Source organism: Prionailurus viverrinus, chromosome B1 (genome assembly GCF_022837055.1).
Source record: "Prionailurus viverrinus isolate Anna chromosome B1, UM_Priviv_1.0, whole genome shotgun sequence".
Classification (NCBI taxonomy): Eukaryota; Metazoa; Chordata; class Mammalia; order Carnivora; family Felidae; genus Prionailurus; species Prionailurus viverrinus.
Window position 1 is genome coordinate 166,334,518 of NC_062564.1, and position 7,687 is coordinate 166,342,204.

Consider the following 7,687-nt stretch of genomic DNA (forward strand, 5'->3'; position numbering starts at 1 on the left):
CTGTCTCTCTCCTCTCTCCTCTCTCTCTCTCTCTCTCTGCCCCTCCCCTGCTCAGTTCTGTCTCTCTCAAAATAAACATTTCAGAAAAATAAAATTAATACAATAAATTGTCGTTTATGCCTATATTACAAGGTATAGCATATAAACACCAATAAAGGACAGATGAAAGCTGTAAACGGTATTGAAAAGAAATTAATGATATTCAATGGGATTATAAAATGAATTCATAATAAATGGTCAACTCCAACAATCAACACAATGCTACTGACCCTTTAAAGCACATTCATCTTGAACAAGAAGTGATGATATAATTAGCTGTTTTCAAACCAGCAATAAGTGCAGCAACAATCTGCAGCTAGTAGAAAAACACAAGCTCTAACAAGTTCAAGTGTCACTGATGCTCAGATTGACAGTCTGCCACTTAGCACAAGCTCTTAGCTCCTGAGTCTCAGTTTCCATATCTGTAAAGTAGAAATAATCATTACCTACCTCACAGAGTTTTGTAAAGAGGTTTATTAAATAATGCACTATGTCTAACATACTGAATAACTTCATTCTTCCAACTAATGTTTGCTGAGCTTCGAGTATATGCCAAACAATGTTACAGATAGCAGAAATAAATCAGGGAACAAAAGACAAAAATCTCTGCTTCCTAGGAGCTTACCTTCTAGTGTTCCTTTATTTTACCTTGTCTTAGGCACGGTGCTGGGTACTTTGAGAATGAATAAAAGTACCCAGAGCAGGTCAACATACTCAATTCAACAACAACAACAACAACAACAAAAAGATAACACTAGTGTAATCATACAGTATATAAATTTAGAAAACAGAAAGTCCTAGGAGAGGACATGACATGAGGCTGGAAGACAGAAAGGGAGTGGAGGGTAGACTTCTGGGAAGAGAGGGCATGTTAAATGAACTCTGGGAAATGACAGGAGAGATTTGTAGATTTTAGAAATATTATGAATGAAGGCTAGGAGACTGAAAAGCCCTGTGTTCATTTAAGTAACAGTGAGTAGTTCAATATGGCTGGAGTTGCAAGTACACATTAAGGAGTGAGGGAAAATAAAGATGGAAATCTAGGTTAGGACCATGTAAGTCCTTACTTACTAAGATGAAAAATTTATACTTATTTTGAAGGAAATGGGAAATCATCGAAGATATGAAGAGGATATACGATGGGAATGCAAGCTGGTGCAGCCACTCTGGAAAACAGTATGGAGGTTCCTCAAAAAACTAAAAATAGAACTACCCTATGACCCAGCAATTGCACTACTAGGCATTTATCCTAGGGATACAGGTGTGCTGTTTCAAAGGGACACATGCACCCCCATGTTTATAGCAGCACTATCAACAATAGCCAAAGTATGGAAAGAGCCCAAATGTCCATCGATGGATGAATGGATAAAGAAGATGTGGTATATATATACAATGGAGTATTACTCAGCAATCAAAAAGAAGAAATCTTGCCATTTGCAACTACACGATGGAACTGGAGGGTATTATGCTAAGTGAAATTAGTCAGAGAAAGACAAAAACCATATGACTTCACTCATATGAGGACTTTAAGAGACAAAACAGATGAACATAAGGGAAGGGAAACAAAAATAATATAAAAACAGGGAGGGGGGCAAAACAGAAGAGACTCAAATATGGAGAACAAACTGAGGGTTACTGGAGGGGTTGTGGGAGGAGGGATGGGCTAAATGGGTAGGGGGCACTAAGGAATCTACTCCTGAAATCAGTGTTGCACTATATGCTAACTAATTTAGATGTAAATTTAAAAAAATTAAAAATAAAATTAAAAAAAAAAAGAGGATGTGATACGACATGGACATTTAAAGGATTTCTTTGCAAGAAGTTGAAAGCACATTGGAATGGGGGAGAAAAGGCAGGGAGGCTAGACTGAAAAAAGGAAAAAAATGTGCTTCCGAACACAGTTGACTAGTAACCTAACAAGGAGTGGGATTACTAGAGCTTTCCAGAGGCATCTCGGAGTGCACATTCGTGACATCAGCAGCACCAATGGCTGGCGAGGACACCCCAACAACCTGGCAGAAACCACGCTCATATTCCCCACTATACCTCCTGTCCTCTGCCTGTTACCAACACTGCTTCCTTAACAGGACATACTCTGTCCACACATTCCTACCATCACCCCATCCATCTGGACCATGACCCAAATCAAGCAGGCAAAAAATGTGACTAATTGGGCACTGGGGACCACAATACACTCACTCTCTTTTGCATTACTTAGCTCAAATGAAATGTTACAATTTGAGAGAGGAAAGACAGCTTAGGACTCTGAGTAAGAATTGTTTTTTAAAATACCACTGCCCTTGGGGCGCCTGGGTGGCTCAGCCGGTTGAGAGACGGACTTGGGCTCAGGTCATGATCTCATGGTTTGTGAGTTCGAGCCCCGGGTCGGGCTCTGTGCTGACAGCTCAGAGCCTGGAGCCTGCTTCTGATTCTGTGTTTCCCTCTCTCTCTGCCCTTCCCTCACTCATGCTCTGTCTCTCTTTGTCTCAGAAATAAATAAACATTAAAAAAAATTTAAAAAAAAATACCACTGCCCTACTGAAAACATTTCACTTTTCTCTAGGTCCTTGGTTTAGGAATCTTAAAAGTATAATAATAGTTCAGGGGCACCTGGGTGGCTCAGTTGGTTGAGCATCATCAGACTTCAGCTTAGGTCATGATTTCATGGTTCATGGGTTTGAGCCCCACATCGGGCTCTGTGCTGACAGCTCAGAGGCTGGAGCCTGCTTTGGATTGTGTGTGTGTCTCGCTCCTGCACTCTGTCTGTCTCTCAAAAATAAACATTTAAAAAAATTTTTTTGGGGCGCCTGGGTGGCGCAGTCGGTTAAGCGTCCGACTTCAGCCAGGTCACGATCTTGCGGTCCGTGAGTTCGAGCCCCGCGTCAGGCTCTGGGCTGACGGCTCGGAGCCTGGAGCCTGTTTCCAATTCTGTGTCTCCCTCTCTCTCTGCCCCTCCCCCGTTCATGCTCTGTCTCTCTCTGTCCCAAAAATAAATTAAAAAACGTTGAAAAAAAAAATTTAAAAAAAAAAAAAAAAAAAATTTTTTTAAGTATAATAATAGTTCAGAATCAGGCATTTTTCTAACCTGACAAGGTAGAAATGTTGATTTGTTAGCTGAAGGGCATCACAGGTAAGTAGAGAGAATATATGAGAACACCTGTCTTGGAAAGACTTTAGTGAAGAAAAGATATTATAAATTAAGATTTTTAACAATAACCTTCAGGGTATCATTATAGCCTGTAAGGGAAATGACAATGTTTTTAAATAGTGCTAGTTATGAAAACTATACCTTGAAGAAAAAGACTTCACCAAATTTTTGGATAATTTAAAACTGATTTTGACCTTCTTTCTCATAACTAAGCTATTATGATTTTTTTATTACCTTTCCTACATACAGAGTTGAAATTTTATAAATTTGTGTTGCTGACAGAAATATAGACATGTACTCCTCTTCCTCATTCAGAAAGGCCTTGAATGAAATGAGTAGATTTTAGAAAAAGAAATTAAGAAGTGTTTAATTAAGGCCTAGTAGCTTGGGCCCCAAGAAGATGTGATCAACCGGACATGAATAGGAATAAAGCTTTCATCAGTCCAACACCGCTTATTATTTCAGAAAACAGCTGAGGGCACTAGAGTGAATGTGACTAGAATAAGTTTTATCTTGAGATTTCCCTTTAATTTCACATGTTCTCACCATCAAATATAATCCGGAAACAATGACACTTGACACGGAATTACACCCTGAGACTATATAGGCTTTGTGAAAGAAAACAAAGAGAATATCGTCCATGTACTCTTCGTTCTAGAACAAACTGATTTATTAGGATAGCAATTTTTTCCCCTGATAACCAAAATATATTTACTGTAGAAATTTTAGAAACTACAGATGAATACCATGAGAAAAACAGAAATCACCCATAATCCCATCACCCAAACATAAGTAACATCACCATTTGGTTTACTCTCCACCAATAAAGTAGTTTCTGTGCATTAAACTGGATTTTTTCAAAAGTAAGATTCTGTAACTTTTCATTCCTCCTATCCTAAACATATTTCCATATCATTAAAAAGTCTTCCTTCCCAACAACTTCACACATTTTAATTTGCTTTCCAAGTTTACTGATGTGATGTGTGAAAGTGTGCTTAGTAAACATCCCTCTCCTCCTGACCTGAAAAAAGTCCATTTTTTCCCCCTGTGAATTGCCCATTTATGTCTATTTTTCATTGGGCATAATTTTTCACATGGGTGTTCATTTATGTCTCACTGCAGTTTATAATAGCCTTTGAAAAGGGTTTACTAGTATATAAAATATAGACCTCAGAGTTTTAATTTCGGTTTTGGTATCTCTTGGCAACATTTTTCAAAACAGTATTTTTGTGATTATTAAAATAATAGTAACTATAGAAGATTTGGGAATGTGAAGAAGAATATTTTCAAAGAGCCACAACTCTACCACCTAGAAATCCAATTTTTTTTCATATATGTCAGTGAATACATCCATTGATATAAACAGGAACTTGTATACAAACAGGAAGTACAACAGTCTTGTTCAATGTTTAATTTAGAACAATGCCTAATATATAGTAAGAGCTGAATATGTGAGTAAATGATATTTTATCTTTTTAGAATACTTTCTAAGTAATGAAATTTTTTTCAAAACTATTTTGGAAACTGAATTGCATCAATATAGATATATAGTACGATAATTTCGGTATTTTGCTATTGCAGGGTTTATTCTTCTTTTTCGTATTACATTCATGTTCACTGTAATGAACATATTTATAAATCTTCATATAAAATTCAGAGGATTACCTTGGTATATATTTCTAGACCCAGTATGACTGAGTCAAAGCCTGAAAGGATTTACAGGTTTTAATACATACTCTCATTTTATCAGCTTATATCATTGCATGAACATACCCTTCATTTAGAAGCACAAAAGAAGATTCCATGAAGGTCACAACTCTTTAACAAAACTAGTGTCACTGTTACTTCTTACTCTAATGGTGGCACTAGCTCCATGAAAAGTGTCGTTTCTATGGCTAAGATGGTTTCTGAAGTGAAAGAAATCCATCTAAGGTAATAGGAAGGGAATAACGTCTTTAAGAGAGTACATTCACATCAAACCTCTTCTTAAGTGATGAGGAAAGCTGTTCAGCTGCTATAACTACGACCAGGAATAGAGACAGCACACACACTATTGTTCCAAGAGTTGATCCACAGATTCTCCTTCTCACAAGCACAAACTATTCAATGTATCTTCACCATTGCATTGGGTTTGGGCTATTCCCAAGCGATTTTGCTTGTAGCATTTTCTCTGATTTTCCTTCATCAAAAAGGCTATGTCTAATTAGATCAGACAACAACTGAGACATGTACTGAAGCCTGCAGTATGTGAACATTCTTGACCTCTTAATTTAAAAATAGATTCTAACAAGTTTATTTGTCTAGCCAATAAGTCATTTCCTTCGTTTTACAGACATCAAAATAAACAATATCCTATTCAATTTCTATTTAATCATTAAGTAATTGTATTAAAAAAGTATTTGATTCTTGCCATCCAAAGGTCAAGCATTCCCGAAATCAGGTTTTAGACTGCGTAGATTATCCATTTATGTATACAATTTAACAAATTAAATTAGCAGCTAGTGCTGGGGCACCTTGGTGGCTCAGTCCGCTAAGCCTCCAACTTTGGTTCAGGTCATGATCTCATCGTGGTGAGTTCAAGCCCCGCTTTGGGCTCTGAGCTGACAGTGGGGAGCTTGCTTCCAATTTCTCTGTCTCCCCCTCTCTTTGCCCCTCCCCCACTCGTGTTTTTTTTTCTCTCTCTCAAATAAATATTTAAAAAATTAGCAGCTAGTGTTATTTTTTTTAACTCCCTAAAACTTTTTGCATGTTGCCAATTTGCTTTTCAATATATGTAGTATGACCACATTTTCATAAAAACAAATCATCCCAATATAAGTATGTAATATGTATTTGTAATGAGAACAGAAGAGAGTCCAGAAGGAGCAGACAGTACCCCTTGGGGTAGAGTGGAGTGAGGACTCACGCTGGGGCACTGAAGGAGTTTACAGTGTTACAACGATCATATGTCACACACCTGTTCTTAAGCCAAAGATTTTTTTTTTTATGATGGCACTCTTCAGATATTTGACCTAGCCCAATATAAAAATTACTCTCTCCTCTATAGTTACTTTTCTAGTACAGCAATCAGTTGGTAGACAAAGAGCCCCCATTCTTGTGGATCAATCTTCTAGAGCTGATGAGACTCAGAAGCTTGCTCTCAGACTACAGAACTGTTTCTCCTTGCAAAGAACTAGCATGAAAAGAAGCAACAAGAAACTTTGTGGTCTTATTGAGATAACATTCTAAACACCTGAGTTAGCATGCCCTTATGATTAAGAATAGTTTAAATATATCCTTTAAAAGCAGAAAGGCTTGACTCTCCAAACTGGAGGGTTTCATTAACCAAGTTGATGTCTCTCTGCTGTACATAGGAAAGTATGACTATGTTTTAAAACGTAAGAGGAAGGATGCCTCAAACCATTAAGTTCTGCAAAGTTAATGTGTGCGGGGACGAACGCGGGCTTTTCTGCAGCGCTCCTTTAAAACCATTTCTGAGCAAACTCCAACACAACACCTTCCTAAGGAATAAACCCGGCTTTTCTACTGGGTTACAACTTCAACCCCCATTGTCTTCCTTACCCTTGAGACAAAGCCAAAATTGCCTTTAGACTGCTGGATTTCACAATGAGATGACAAGTGTGTGCGCGCATAATTTACCTTATCACAAAACCCAGCATTCAGAATAGATAAAATAATTCCTCTTTTGCAATCAAAATCAAGTAACTGAAAACGGGGTCTCTCCGTTTTGGTTTTGTTTTGTTTTTTAAGTTCAACAACAGACCTAAAGTCTAGTTTTGAGGCACTGCATCAAACCTGAAAGCAATTATTGGGGAAGCGGGAGAGGAAGAGGGAAAGGGAAGGGGGAGCAGGGTGAGAAGTGAAACAGAAGTCAAGGAAACAGACCTAGGAGTTCGCACGTTCACCCTTACCAATTCCTCCATCCGCACACATCACAGCATGACGATCACGACTCTCAAGGTGCAAGAGAAAACCCAACACAAATCCGAAGAGTGGAGGCGGGTTATGCGTCTCTGCCAGCCATTTGCTTTTTGGGGAAACAAAAAACAACAAACAAAAAAAAACCACTTCTCAGAAGACAGCCCGCAAACCGCTCGGCTGAAGCCTGAGCCAAAGCCGCGACCTCCTCCTCCTCCTCCCCTTGCTCCTCCAGCCCTCCTGGCCTGGATCCCGAGCAGCTGAGCTTCCGCGAACAGCCAATCGCCGGCAGCCCCGCCTCCCGTGACGCAGGGGGGCGTGGCGTGGCGGAGGCTGGCTTCCCGGCCTCAGCTGTAGCATGGAGCTGCCAGCCCGCAGAGGGCCCGGGCCCCGGTGGTCCAGAGCTTTTACAGTCCCACCCCGGCCGTTTATCCAGACTTGAAGCGCTTGGCAGTTATTTTTTTGGAGGGGTAAAAGGAACAAATCTAAACTTTTAATGTTATTGTTTTATAACTGGGAAAGGAATTGAGAAAAAGACTACAATTCTGATTTGGCCTCGCTCAGTGTAATGTACTTTGTCCG

The 7,687-nt window shown here is 39.1% G+C and overlaps 1 protein-coding gene across 1 annotated transcript in view; it reads right to left on the bottom strand.

Annotated features, from left to right (window-relative positions):
* Positions 1-7,328, bottom strand: part of ATP10D (ATPase phospholipid transporting 10D (putative)) — a 110,537-nt gene extending 103,209 nt beyond the window's left edge. The window contains exon 1 of the mRNA XM_047857493.1: positions 7,099-7,328. The gene's annotated coding sequence lies outside the window, so the exon portion shown is untranslated. The remainder of the gene's footprint in view (positions 1-7,098) is intronic.
* Between the last annotated feature and the right edge of the window lie 359 nt (positions 7,329-7,687).